Here is a 16,386-nt window from a genome sequence, read left to right on the forward strand (position 1 = left end):
TCCTTCAGGATCTGGTTCAAGAGCCATTCCCATGATGACATACTTTGATGTACATTACATTTATTCTGTTTTTAATACTGTTTTCTGATTTCTTTTAAGATTGCCACCAGTTGTATTTTAATTAATTGTGTTTGGCAGTATTTTTTTCGGGAACTCTCTAGAAAAGTATGCTTCCTCAGAACTGTCACCTTATTTTATAGGTCATCAATTAGAAGAATTCAGAAGATGATGTGTTCTCATCCCTGGACTGTCACTGATTAGCTTTGTGATCTCGACCTTGACATAAAAGATAGCTAACTTCTCTGAAATTTTCTGGCTTTGTTTATGGTATAATGAATAAACATAAAAATGTCTAACTTCCTTTCCGACCTTGGCAATATATAAACCTATGACTTTTTTTTTTTATATATATACTTAGCCTCCACATAATCTTGGGCTAAGATCCTGTTCTTCTGAGGATTTCCCCCTAGAGAGCTCAATCACCCTGCATTTACAAGAGACAGTCTTAGTCTGCTTTTCGCAACCATTAAACCATTCTCCCTCCTCTCAAAATTGTTCCCATTTAAAAAGATGAAGGACCACCAGCAATATTTATACTGACTCATCCTAACGCAGCAGAGGGAATTATATTGTAGTGGTCAAATAACTGTGATTGGACAAATTACATTTTCTTGACAAAAAGGATTTGGAGTTGGGATTTAGAGAAAAACAATTAGTGTACATATTTTAGGTGTTCAGGATAGTGTTACACCCTCTTTCATTTACTCACGAAGACAAACCACACTTGTCCTCTAGCCATTTCTTGAACGTGCACTGCAGAACCTGCGCACTTGTCACCAGAGTGTTTTCTTCAGTTAAATGTGCAGCTTTCTGATTTTTTTTAAAAGTCATTCCTTTGCCATCTTATTTAAACTATCACTTCTCATTCCATAAAATCCCATCCTATTTCCATATTATTTTTCTTCATAGAACACATAAGCATATTCCTGTAGTATCTGTCTCTCTTTATAATTTGAGCTTTATGAAAGGGGATAACGTCATCCCTTGTGGTTCACCTACATCTAGCCTTAATCTTAGTACACAGTAACTACTACAACCTCCTCAATACTCATATAATCTCTACCAGAATCCTAACTGATGTGTCTGGCATTTCAATTCCTTCTAATATAGAATATATTTGAATATTTTTAGTCAAGGAGCAGAAAAAAATGTTAGAATTGCTCAAATACTGAATCCAGGGTTTCTGGCAAGTGCAACTCTATGGAAAAAGCCAACAATGATTAAAAACTACTTTGTTCTCTTCTAGATTAAGCTCCTTCATAATCTGTTTTCACACATATCCTCAGTTTTTTTTTTTGAACTAAGTTAATGACTCCATGAAATTGTGTGTAGACAGACCCTTGGCTTCAAATTTGAAAGTAGCATCTTGCCTTTGAAACTGTTCGCCTCTTACCTGTGGTTTTCCACAAAATGAGAATGGGTTTGACTCTTCAAGCAGAACAAGGTGGGGGAAAAATATCTGTCTACCAGTTAGAGGATAGCAAAAATTTATTAAATTTGACACCCTATACATAAGTTAAAACATTAGTCATTAGACTGTCCACATTGCTAGGTATTGAAAGATAGATCTTTTCCTTTCTTTCCACTCTGAAGGACAGTGTCTGAAGTAGGAGGTCAGAATTGTGCTCTAAATGTCTCATAAACCAGGAATGTCGTGACTGACCTCATGTACATTTAAAGGAAATAAGTTATTGTTCTATCAAAGAACATAGATGCATTTTCTGCTCCTAAGGGGTATAAATGTGGTGAGGAGAGGAAGATAATAAACAGAGCACATAATAACCAATAGCTTTTCTTGCTTTCTTTTCTTCCTTTTCTTTCTTTTACTCCTTCCTTCCTTCCTTCCCTATCTCTCTCTTCCTCCATCCCTCCTTCCATCTTTCTTTTTTCTCTTCCTTCCTTCCTTCCTCCCTCCCTCCCTCCCTCCCTCCCTCCTCTCTCTCTCTCTCTCTCTCTCTCTCTCTCTCTCTTTCTTTCTTTCTTTCTTTCTTTCTTTCTTTCTTTCTTTCTTCTGTCTTTCTTCCCCCTCCCCCCCCCCATCTAATCTAGCTAAATATACTATGGATAAATACAGGTAGATATAAACAAAGAGATAAAAAGATGATTAGATAGATAGATCAAAAAATGATAGATGATAGATGATGGGTAATGGATAGATAGACAACAGATAGATATAGATGTCTATATTATATATAGATGTAGCTGTAGATATAAATCCAGATACTTTTAACTGCAACAAAGAAAATAAATTAGGTTGGTTTGCTATAGAATTCAGGATCTACTTTGTTAGATAAGATAGACAAGTTTCTTCATTTTTTAATCGCCAAAACTTGTAGTAAACAAATGCTATCTACCTGATTGGTTTGTTTCTTTTCTAAATCCTTTATTGTTGGTTTGTAGTAGGAGACACATATATAGGTGGCTTTTTTCCTATAAATATCATTAGTTGCTTATATAACTATATTTTACTGATTTATCAAAAGATTTTAAAGGATATTTATAACATTACATTTTACTTTTAGAAAAATAATTTGGCACTAATATAAAGATGAATGATGGAGGAGCAGAAAGAGAAGAAATAGGACATTTTAGGAAGGTCTCATAATTGATAATAGAAATAATGAAAGGCAGAAATAATAATTATTAACAAACAATCTTTGAAAGTGGTTACCCAGGCAATGTCAGAACATGAGGAATGAAAGTTATCTCAGGTATATATGCAAGGTCACTATTTAAAAATTATGCAAAGCCTTAGAACTAAATGATAGAGTTAAAACTTTCTAAGGAGTTCTATTTAAAAAGTCTGTGGAGTTCTGAAATTATCTTTACACATATATTTTTGTGATTTGAGTTCTAAATTTCTAAATTACTAAATCTCAAATTTCCAGAAAATATTTTTTTTCTGAGTTTCAAGGTTACAAATTTTACTTGTAGTTATATCTCTTCTGTATTTCCATTAATTTCTATTCTCCTTTTGGATTAGTCTCCGATGAAGCATCTTCATTGGTAAATATTCTTTAAATATTTAGCTAAATTCAAAGTTTAAATTTGAGTCGTCTATAGAATTGTCTATTGAGCTGTCTATAGAGTTGTCTTTAGAATTGGTGAACTCTAAAATATTAGTAGTTTCATTCTACTTTTGATTTTACAATATCATAATAAAATTTTAAAGTAATTGCTATTCTAACATTTATAAGTTTAAAGTCAATACCTCAAATTTAAAAGTCTCTTATAAAGAGGACACAAACCAGCTTCTCAGTTAGTATATACTTAAACATATTTTTCTGCTTATAAAATAATATAAACTTATTATATAAAATTTGGGAAATAGAAGCAAATTCAAAATAAAAACATGAATAATACTATATGAAACTTTCTGTTTCAACTTTCTTTTAAGCAGCAAATTGTCTATGTATAATGTCACTGTAAGTCATTGGGCAGACGGTTGGTTCATGGGTTAAATATGGATTAAAGCAGAGTAAACACAAGGACAGAACAATGGAGATCTTCCAAGAGCTGATTTGGTACAGAGGCATACAAATCTGACCCTCAAGTAATTAGGGATACCACTTGGGAATGGGACACTCTCAGAAACATGAAATTAAGTAAAAACTTCAAGCAATGTCAGTCTCAGATGTGGTTTACTGAAGTCTTGGACTTCAGTTTTAATACAGAGTCTTTTCTTTAATACAAAATATTAATTAATTCATCTAAGAATGGCATAAACTGGAAAAGGATTCTGGGATAACTTAGCACAAGTGAGTACCTTCTGATGAAGTTAAATTTGATTCACTTATATTTAGAGATCACTCAGAAATCCAAATGTTGATTTTGGCCAATTTCCACAGTAGCCTGAAATTAAAATAAAATAATGATAATAATAACGACAAAAATAGAATATCAGTTGAATTTATATCCCCTCTGCTATGAAACCTCAGTGTCTGAAATGTTGCTCCCCGCTCTTTCGGGTACGGGCAGGGATTTTACTTTTACATCTTCTGAGAGTGAATTGATTTCAGTTATAATTCAGTTATTTTTTTTTCTTTCAGAATATCCCTTAATTAGGAATGACAAATATTTATTTCTTTTGTCAAAAAATGTATGTGTCCTTTTTCTTTAATACTTTACTGTTCGAAATTAGTGTTATTTTTATACTAACTTTTTAACAGCTTCTGAAACATGTTTATGTAAGGAAATTTTTCTAGGTATCGAAGTAGCAAGAAAGACATCACCTTATCCTCTTGTACTTGTTCAGATCATGCTCTTTGAATATTCAACATGTTGATAAGTAATATAAACTAACAAAAATATACAACATTTAACAAAATAAAAAACCTTGAAATAGAGTGATACATTAAAAGAGGTGTCAAATAATTTGTTTTAAATATAGAATGAAGGAATTATTTTTTTGGTTCCAAACAAAATATAACAGTACAGTTTCTCTTGTATATCTTTTAAGTTTTCGAAGCATCATTAAGAAGAGTAAACATCAAAAAAACCATTGCTAAAACAGCTTTTTTTTTTTTTTTTTGATTCGATTTGCAAATGGCACAGGAAATCCAGTAGCCTGAGTAAAAGATTGGAAAGGCATTTTTCTCTTTGAATATCTCTGAATGAATGGTTGCTGTGATCCATCTAGTTTCACATATTTGCATAAAAGCGTGGGACTTGTGGCAAACTGCCATTATTATGAATCTTGTTTATTATGAAATTGAGTGACATCAAGCTCCTGAGGCTATTTTAGGTCCATTTACTGGAGAGTAACAGATAAATGATAGAAAAGAACCTAACAAGCAAAAGAAGATAATGCTCCCTGCTGCAATTCATCACCTAGACTGTCTATGTTTTTAATAAAGTCAGTGGCTATATCATTCCCACTAGTTTTCTTTTCATGTGATTTGGAAATATTTATGATTTTCACCTCTATCCATCAGCCAAATCCCAGCTAAAAGAAAGGTAATTACAATTCTCATGATTAGGTTTATTTAGAAGACTTGACAGAGATTCAAAAGAAAAAATTAGTTCAGAAGAATTTAATTTGTAAGAGCCAAGTACAGAAGTACCAGTAATGCAATTACTTTTTCAGTTTTCATCATAGATCACTGTTTCTTTTTTGTTGTATTTATAACACTTGAATCTACACTGTATCATACTGTCTAAAGTTATCCATAAACTCCTCTGAAACCTCTCTCTCCTCCTTTATTCATCCCCCTCCTTCTCCCTCTCCTTTCTCTCCTTTTCCTCCCCCACCTTTACACGCACACACACCATGTCACAAACACACACACACATACACATCAAATGAAATAAAAATATATATAATGGAACAGAAATATATATGTACAATAAAAATACACATTGAAAAATTCCCAGAAATCATCAGGCTCAGGTGACAAGCATTAACAAAAGACTTTGGAATAGACTTCACAATTCTTCATAGCTGTTTTCTGCATGCCGAAAACTGAGACCAGTTATTGTGAGTTCTGGAAAAACCTCTTTTCTTTTATGTCTGACAGACAAGTATTTTATAGTGGTGCCAATTAATCTATTCAAACAAGTGAAAATGTGTGGAAGAGATACCTGATCAGATTGATGTAGATTAACCAATGGAGGTTACTACTCTGCAATATAGAAGTACTTCAATTAATATGAGTATCTTGCCCTACTGGAACCACAAATCCTGAGAGCTAGTTTTCATATGAATTAAATAAAGAAGAAAATAAAAAATAAATGAGCAGAATGTTTTCAATACTACAGATAAAACTGAAAAAAAAAATCTAATTGAATGGAGAGAAATTAAGACAACATGAAAAAGGTAATTGAGGGAAGAAGTCACTTCAAAGTATAGGCAGGTTTTTTCAAACTTTAAATTTAGAATGCTTGACTATAGATTTTCTTTGATGAACAGACATTTGTACATTTTCTTCTTGTAATCTGAATTTATTTTATTATTAATTTTATTTGAAATTCAAAAATTTAGTGCCTATTATAACAAAAATCATGTCTTCTTATTTCTATTTTTTTCTCTACCAAAAAGGAAAACAAAAAGGTGGATCTGAAAAAGAAAGATAATTACTTTTTTCTTGAGCCCAGATTCTTATGAAATAATAAATGAAAGTCTATTTTTATTTTTCAGAAGAATTTTTTGTAAGAATGCTGTTTCATGATCCATAGACAAAAAGCAGTATCAAATACCAAATGAAAGGCTTTGAAGGATGAAGTAACAACTTTTCCTGCTATTTTTTTAGTAAATTGAGGCTTTTCTAATATGTAGGGTCCCTGTGTGCTAAAACTTCACAAGTTAAAAACCAAATCATGATTTAAAAATGAAAATAATATAAGATAACTTTAGCAATAATATATCACCATGGGATAGACTCCAAAGAAGTATTACAGAAGCTTTCAAGAGATAGGTAACTATTCATAATAACTTTATCATTTATGCATTGTTAATCATAATCAAATCATTCCAAACCTTATTAAATACAGAATAATAATAAAATGAAATCACTGATAGGAGAATATATTACAACAAATCTAAATAGCATGTTTTTTTAATATTGAAGATATTGAAAGTCATAACTATTAATATTGAACACCTGATAAAATTCATTTTATATTAATTTAAATATATATTTATACATAATCTAAAGAAGATAGTACACATGAGTTTTTGGATTACTTGACTTAATATTGAAAATAATTAGTGTGTAATTAATTGTGAGTTGATATTACTAAGCATGTAAAAATTTACAAATATGATTTTTTCTTTTAACATTTTCCTCCTTTTTAATAATCATACATAGAGCAATATGACGATATATTCTTTTTTCCCCTGGATTTTTAAGTAAAATCTTTAATCAACCATTCTGAAAAGTGTTTTTATGATTTTCAACAACTGTCAATATTATTGCTCTTCATGTAAGTTGCAAATTAGCATGTATTTCCTTAAAAATATGTTTTCTAAGAAATGCGTCATGAGTAGATATGGCACCTTGGTAAGAAGCAGCAGGCTTCATGGATGGAAGAGTGAGTTGCCTGCAGAGTAGCTTTTAAGTGGCAGCCTAGAGGGGGATTCTAACACAGACATTCTCTCCATCCAGCCGCCTTGGAGCTTGTCTGCAGTAGGCCACGAGAGGACTCAGGCATTGAACCCTCTTCTCTTTGCACCACTCACAGTGGGAAGTAATTGTGAGTACAGAGCAAAATCTAAGAAGTGAAACCTTCAGAAAGTAGCACTGCTACATCTACCCCCCAAAAGATCTCTCATCTCTGAGGGACGTTTTGTAGAACACAGAAGAAACTAGACTCTGACAGAAAGTAGGCAAGTTGCAGCAAAGGCAAGGAAAATATTTGAGAAAAGCAAATGACAAAAGTACTCAGTGGAAGAAAATTAAAGAAATGACAAAGAATTGTAAACACAAGATATGAAAGTGAAAATAACAGGATGGACAACCAGGTGAAGGAGAGGTGAAATAAAAACATGGAGTATAATAAAAAGTGTAAATTAGAAATAAGAATAGTTGACAATTATTTGAAATATAATGGAAATTGTGAACTGAAAATAAGAATTGGTGAATATTATTGAATTACTTTGCATTATTTTTTAGTTTTTTGCTTTCCAATTATTCTCAGGTAAATATGGATTCAGGGATATATTTTCAGTATAACATGCCATTATTTTTATCCTGATAAATTGAAAGATTGTCAATTTATTTTCTTTAATTTTAAGAATAACAATTGCTAGCACTTATTGATAACATTATGGAATAAACTATTTATATGCTTCATATGTAATTGCTCAAACATTAATTTATGTGTACATCACAACCATTTTATGAAGTAGACATCACTATTATTCATGTCTTACAAACGAGAAAAGTAAGGTCTTGACAGGTTAACTAAATTTACCAAATATCACACAATTTGTAAACATCTACATCAGAATTTTTCTTGGCAATCTGGCTTCAGAGACAATGTTCTTAACACACTTTTATAATAACCCTAAAATAATAGGCTATCTTTAAAGAAATGATAATTAGTATATGCCTGTAATTTTCTAGTCACTATATCATTTTTAAATAGTTATTAGTTTTTCGCTAAGTTTAAAATTACAAACTGTCTCCTCAAATATATATTTTACATTGTAAATATTACATGGCTAAAATCAGAGAAATATATGTAGTACTTTTTACCAAGAAGCATATGTAAAGCCTAAAGATTAATTGATGTTAAATATTAATCTGACATGAGTTGGAATAAATGAAGTTTAGATGGACACTTTAGATTACTTGTTAACAACAATTCCCAGTAGCAATGAACTGGATCTTTTAAAAATATTATAAAGAATTCTAAATTAAATGTCATCCACATCAGCAAGTTATAGATTTTATTTCTTTAAATTTAATCAGTTTTGACTAGATTCTAAAGAGGAAAGAAACAGTTTTTTTTTTTTTTTCTTTTTTATGATAAGTATTAGCTGGGGGAAAAAATGATCATCAAAGTAAGATCTTTCAAAAAATTACTCAGCCCATGTACTGTGTTTAAAATGTTTTGTTTTCTTTAATAGGGAGAAAATTTGAGCTACTACCATGTGATCTCATTTATAAATATTCATCTTTTTTTTTAGTAATTTTATTTTGATATAATTTTAAACTTACAGAAAATTTTTCAAAAATAGAATTAAGAATCCCACATAACCTTTATCCAGAGTCATGAATTGTTTAAATTTTGCCTCATTTGCTTTAGAATTTTGTATGCACACACACACGTGTAAATATTGTATGTATGCATATATATGTATACATTGTATAGATGTATATATTGTATGTATGTATAATTTTTTCTGAACTTTTTGAAAAGTGGAAATATATTCTTTTACCTTTAAAATTTCAGTGTATATTATCTAAGTAAAAGTATTTTCTTTTATCTAACTGTAGTTTAGTTATCAAAATTAGATAATTTGACAATGATATAGTACTATTATCCAATCTAAAGTCCATATGAAAATTTCATCAAGTTTTCTAGCTCAGTATTCAAACCAAAAATCATATACTTTATTGGGTTGTTATCATTTTTTAGCCTCCTTTAATCAAAAACAGTCTTTCATCCTTTCTTTGTATTTCTTGAAAATTACTTTTTTGAAGAGAATAAGTCAGTTATTTATAGAACAGTTTGGGGTTATTCTGCTGTTTGTTCATGATTAGGTTTAGGTCATGTATTTTTGTCAAGAATGTCACTGAAGGGCTACTGTGTTCTCAGTGAATCTTCTCTGGAGGCACATGATATCTGTTTGTCCAAATATAGATGATCTAGATTTCACTATTGTAAAATTACTTGTTTTTCAATAATAAGTATTTTTTTGAGGGGGAGATACTTTGAGACTATGCATATATCCTGTTCCTTTTCAAAGTTCTACTCACTAGGCTTATCTATCTATCTATCTATCTATCTATCTATCTATTTATTTATTTTTAGCCCATGAGTTCTATATTTATTAGGTGGAATTGTGTCCTAAGTAAGTCTTTCCTTTGCTTCCTTATTTATTAATCTACATCAGTATAAAAAATTGATTTTTTAAAAATTCGGTGAGTTATAATCTATTATCATCATTATTTATTTTAATGGTAATGTTGTCCTAGATTTGGTCAGTGTATGCCCATTTAACTGGCTTTTTTGTGTCCACTTCATATGTCTCCATGATTCTTTAAGCATTCCCTAATTTCATAGAACAACAAAATGCACCAGGCTCATAGCACTAAGTACATCATGAAAAGAGCACTTGTCTATAGTATGAGAACTGAAATAGAAGGCCGTGTCCCCCTGTTCAACCTTAGCTGAGAACACGAGCCTCAGGCAACTTCCATTTTTCACCACTCTGCACATGCCCTCAAATGACTATGCAAACACCCTAGCTTTTGATTTGGAGGCTGTAAAAATATTTTAGCAAGCAGACTGATGAATATGGAACTTATGAATAATAAGGATTGACTACATATTATAAAATATAAAACATACGCATATATAAAATATACAAATTATATGCACATAAATATTCAATTCATAAATATGTAATATATACAATAGCTTATAATATAAAAATATATAAAATAAAATGATATTTATAATATATATTTGGGGGACATACACACACTAACACAAATATTTCTTTCTTAATTTCTCTATCCCTCTCTCTGAATTTCCATATATGTATATAGATAGGTAAATGGATAGATATAAATGTTGATATATATAGATGTCATATTGATACAGTCAAGTGGAATCCAACACCAGAAGATACATTCTAGTCTTCACTTTTCTGTTTGCAACTCTTTTTCTAAACATATGAACTACGGTTCCAATTATTTTTAATATATGTATTCATTTGCTCAAGTAGTTTCAATATTGCTAACATATAACACTGCATCAAGCAGACCTACTTATTAGTATTAATATCCATCTATAATTTCTTATTAGCTACATTTATGTAAATTTAAATGTACAAACTTGGATGTTAAAAGTGAATATTCCAAATAAGTGTAAAAAGTAGATATTTACTAATTTTTAAAAGTTTAGATTAGTACTATGCTGCGTACAATAAACTTCCTAATAGTTTTCTTTAGTAAAACTTCTGAAATTAAAAAAAAATAAAAATAAAATAAAGCTAACTTTGAAGAGTAATTGCTAAAAATACTTCATGTCTTTTTAAACTGGTGTTGAAATAATAAAGTGGGACTATTAAGCTAGCTAATATAAGTGTTAACACTATCAGACTTTAAAAGGTCAGCCATTATAAGGAAGAAAGAAAAATCTTCAAACTAATGATATCAACTTCGCAAGCAAAATTTATGTTTAATATTTTAAAGAACATTTATTTCCTTCTGGAATAAAATACAGCATTTAGCCATTAAGGAAAAGTTAGGAAATTTGTTTTTAAAAAACCCTCCTCCCAATTAGAGATACTCACTGCTAACATGTAAACTTGTAGCTTACTGACAAAGAGAATGAATTTTTAAGTCATAACTGGATTCATATTTTCAACACTACTATATGCTAGAAATATGATGTTTGGCTTATTACTTAATCTCTACAAGCCATGGTTTTATAATATGCAAAAAAGTTTCATTATCTCAGTCTCATAGTTGTATTAAGAAATTGTTTTTTAATATACCACAAAGTACATTTTATTCATAATAGTACCGATAAAAGGAAGCTTAATCATGCTCTTATTGTACGTGGATGCATGTGTATATATATGTATAAATAGTATTATGTTCTGATTTTTGCTCATTGCCTTAGTCATGGAAAATATATGAAGATGAATTAGAATTTCCTATTATTCTAATATATGTATGTGCTACAATTTATTCAATTTCTGTTATATTGGGAAATTAAGTTTTTAAATATTATAGTGATTCAGTGTATATCCTAGTGTATTCATTCTCTCATTCCATAAACATCTAATGACTGGCCATGTGTACTAAGCTTGGTGCTAGGTGTAGAATGTATGTAAAAGGGCCAAAGTACCTGCACTCATGACTTACAGTGTCCTGGAGCAGATATACAGTAAGCAAAGAAACAAACATGTAATTACAAAAATGTGACATGCTATATGAAATTAAATAAGGATCTAAGTAGTTCTCTCTTTTTACCTATCTTTTTCTTCATGTGTCCTTTGATCTATGTGATGGGAGCAAGGGAAAGACATTCTGAAGATCAAGGTTCTAGTCTGATACTGAATTTTCAAAAGGGGTCAATCATACAAGAGACCAAGGAAAGAGCATTCCTGGTTGAGGATATAATATGTATAAATTTTCTATTGTAAGGAAGAGTTTAGTATATTATAGGAACCCAACGAAGGCCTCCTACATGTCTGAAGCATATTAAAAGCTAAGGATGGAGAACTGACTGCAGGCTAAATTGTAACAGATATATTAAACGAGCACTGAGCAAGCTTTTGATTAAAGCTCGGTTTAAGTCATTCTCTTTCTTTTTCTTTTGACCACTCAGTTGGAGTCATCTCTTTTCCTTTCTGAAAATTCCAGTATCCATTCACAGAATTTTCTGTTAATTCTTAGGTAAGAGACAATCCTACAATTTTATTATGTCACAATCAACATATTAGTTTAATAACTGGACAACATACAAGGTTTTTTTTTCAAAACAAAATATTAAGGTTAATTTTATATGATTTCCCTTCTGCCACTTCAGGCTGCTTCTGCCTGGAAGCCAGCGACTTTCAGGCTGCTTTCCAACTAGGAGAGGGGTATGATGGGGGAATCTAGTGTCCATTTAAATCTTCTCGCCAGCATCACCACATTTTACCAGAAAGGTACTTGGTCTGTAATATTTGTTCTTTGTTCTAGAAATCCCTCAATACCCTCTATCTTCTCTTTCCTCACACTGCAGGCTTTGCTATTGGGTATCCCAAGTCTACCTCCGTATGACTCTTTCTCCCAGATGGCTCACGTCTTCTCTCCAGTAGCATTCACTATGCCTTGACCTTGTAGGCTCTAAGATACTGTGCAGGTACTGCAGCACTCTTCTGGCTAACTACAGAGCAGTCAGGCCTTTGCTTGCCTTTAGGTTTCTTGAGCCAGGATTCAGATCCACTGATACAGTCTTTCTAAATCCAAAAAAGAAACTATGTTTTTCCCAGCCCTTAAGCAAAACATAAACATAATTCTCTTCCTGTTGTATTTCAGTCAAGTGAACAACATTCTTCCCTGAATGAACCAACTAAAATTCCTGGATGTCACCCTTGATGCTCTTATCTCTTTTATTCTTCATTGTATCTTTAAGTTCAGCCACTCAGAAAAGCTAATTGACACCACTGATATCTGGTTCATGATAACATCCTTCTTCCCTTGTATGAAAACAAGAGCCTCCTAACTGTTCTATTTCTTCCAGTTTTTCCTGCATCTAATAGTGTTTTTTGTTTGTTTGTTTTTGCTATGAAATGATTTTTTAAACTCAAATTATTATGCCATTCCTCTGTATAAAAGTTTTCAATGCATAAAGTATACAATACATTCTCCTTAACATAGTCTTCAGCTTAATTGTCACTATCCATCTTCTTTATCACCAAGTACATCAACCATCCCATGGCTACGTAGGTTGTGTTGAATCATCTACACGTGGAGAACCATGAGATCAAGAACATACATTTATAGAATAAAATAAAATTAACTTGTTACAAAATCAGTTATGGCGCATAGTACAACAAGAAGGGTCTAAACTGAACAGATCTGAGTTTGTATCCAAGCCCAGTCTTTTATTAGCTTTGTGACCTTGGGCCTTACTTTGTCTTATCTGTGAATTGTGGTAACATTGTCTCCAGTGTTGTGAGAATTACATTTATATAAAGTATTCAATAGATCTTATTTTTTTTTTTCTTCCAAAAGAAAACAAAATGAAAACAGCACAGTTGGAGTCCACAGGTGCCTAGGGACTTCGGCTGTGTTGGGGGAACTAAGTGCAGGTCTTGGTGGAGGGGCGGAGGGAAGACTGGCTGGGATCCACTTAGTGTCAAGAGCAGTTCAGAGAATGGTGGAATCAAGCCTTAGGCTTTGCAGCTGGGATTTCACTTCTCAGAGGAAGCCCATTCTCGCGGGATCTCTAGAATTCTTGAGTGCTGTCAGGGAGTTCTGGAATGAGACATACCTGAGTGCTTTAGCTCCACATCCTGTCCTCCCAGACTGGTTGGAAAGAGTTTGACTCACACCACCTATAACGCAATTCTCAATACCCCTCACTCCTTGGCTCTCTTCCTTCATAATAGTCACTTTGCTGCAGCACCGGGCCCCACAGCAGCTCAGCCAGATGTGGGACCGCAAGCTTAGGCTGAAACGCTGTGCAACGAAAGGAACTCTTCACCAACCTTGTGCTCTCTGGTAAGGCTAGAAATTCTTTTTAAAAATCCAGCCCTATATTATTAACTAAGTACTAGGTGCTTTAAATATAGATTTAAAGAACTCGCTTTATGTAAAAAATCAGTTATTTCTATGCACCATCAATGAACAATTAAAAGTAAAATTTAAATATTTTATTTATAATAATATGCAGAAGAGTAAAATATCTAGGGATACGTTTAACCAAATAGGTGAAAAATTTGTACACTGAAAACTACAAAGCATTTCTTAAAGAAATTAAAGAAGACCTAAATAAATTCATGGATTATAGATTTAATATTAAGTTGATAGTATTCCCCAAATGGATCTATAGGTTCAAAGTGATCTTTATTTTGCAGAAATGGAAAAGCTTATCCTTAAAATCAGATGGAAATACAGGGGCCCCCAAATATCCAAAGTAATATTGAAAAATGAAAACAAAGTAGAACTCACATTTCTCAATTTCAAACTTGCTACAAAGCTACAGTAATTAAGGCAATGAGGTACTGTGATAAGGAGACACATATAGACTATGTAATAGAATCGAGAATTCAGAAATAAACCCAGTCTTATTCCATATACAAAACATAAAACAAAATAGATCAATGACCTAAATATAAGAGCTAATGTGATAAAGCTCTTAGAAAGAAACCTAGAGGTAACTGTTCATGGTTTCAGATTTGGCAATGGATTCTTAGATTTGATCAGAAATATAACTATATCCTAAGTCTTCTTATAACCATTTTTCCCTTTATAATTGTCATTCTTTAGTACCAAATAATTGGTAATTTCCAGAATACATGACCTATTCTTTAATGCTTCTGACTTGGGAGACAATAATTCTTCGTGAATTTCCTTCTCCCCTTTGATAATATGTATCACCTCTATTTGCCCTCCAAAAATCATTTATTTTTTCACCTCCTTCCTCTCAAATATGTTAGGGTGACCTCTTTTTATTCCTATAATCCTTGTGTATAGCTGTACTGTTACATGTTATACATTCTGTTGAAGTTACATTTTTAAGTGTATTTTCCCCTAGGCAATAAGAGCTTAAATTATGAGGTTTGTTTTAATTATTGAGATCATGTATCTAGCACTTAGACTCTCAGATTTATTTGTTGAAGTACCTTGTTTATTGTCTTGGGTTTATATTTATTTTTTTAGTTTTATATCTTATATATCTATATATGTTTCATATGTCTCTATTTACACTTTCATGTCAGATTTTTCAATGACTGTATCTTCTTTTTATCCTCAATAACCAGGAATATACATATTGTTTGAAATCAGAAATTATATTGGGACCACCTAGTCCTAATTACCTAGCATTACAAACCCACCTAATTATTTACACGAGTCTAGGGAACTTTCTTCTTTAATGAAGTATGAAGTTATATCTCTTATCAGCATTGCCAGGATTTTGAAGGCAAAAGTTCTTGGCCCTCATTAGATTAGCTCCCTGAACTAAAACCTGAAAATACAGGGAAATCTCTGCTTCAGTCTCTCAGAGTTAGTCTTAGTATCAAAATCCTACACAAGCTACGACTTTTGCATCAATTGCGGTCTCAGTTCTGAAGGCATAGTAGATCCATGGTAAAAAGTTAATGAAATAGTAGCTTTTAAATTTTTTTACTAGTTCTAAAGTTATGAAATAATACAAATTTGCTTCATAAATACAAGTGAATTCTAACATATGAATGTATCTTTTTGTAAAATCAACATTATAAGATAAAGCTATTGTTATTGATAATGATATACAAAATAAGAGACTGTTGTTTTTCTTTTGCCTGAGCAAGGAATGTATATGAATTTTTATGAGAATCATAATTACTTGGGATGGATGAATAAAAATGCTGGCATGCACTTGAAAATGTCAACACTGTTAATACTTAAATCTGTAAATTCTACAGAACTGCTAGTGCCTCAGCTCTGACATTAAAAAAATCAGTTGATAAAAATTTTAAAAATCTGCTTTTACACTGGCTGTAATTACATATTTACATTTGAAGATTGTCAAATTCCCTGAGGAACAATTCCAGTCTGGCAGGTTAACGATGGGGTGAAGATGGTGTTGGGGAATGTAAAAGAGAATAAAAAAGCAAATCAATTGTGTTTTCCAAACTCTCAAATGTTTCAGACAAAAAATAATAAGCTGAATAATTCTGAATTTGGAACTGCTAGTTTTACTGTCATGTCAGAAATTATTTCTCCTTCTTAGATTATATGTCAAAAAGTTTTTCAAAAGGCAATATATATTCAGACTCAGGTAACTGTAAGACATAACTAACGTAAAGCCAATTAAGGGTCAAGAGAAATACTAGAATTTTACATTTTGTTATCTATCAAAACCAAAATATTGTTCTTAGAAAACATGTTCCAGGATGTTTTGAACTATATGTGGGTATAACATAAAGAGCTGGTTGTAGCAGGACAGCAG

Source organism: Rousettus aegyptiacus, unplaced genomic scaffold (genome assembly GCF_014176215.1).
Source record: "Rousettus aegyptiacus isolate mRouAeg1 unplaced genomic scaffold, mRouAeg1.p scaffold_m13_p_2, whole genome shotgun sequence".
Classification (NCBI taxonomy): Eukaryota; Metazoa; Chordata; class Mammalia; order Chiroptera; family Pteropodidae; genus Rousettus; species Rousettus aegyptiacus.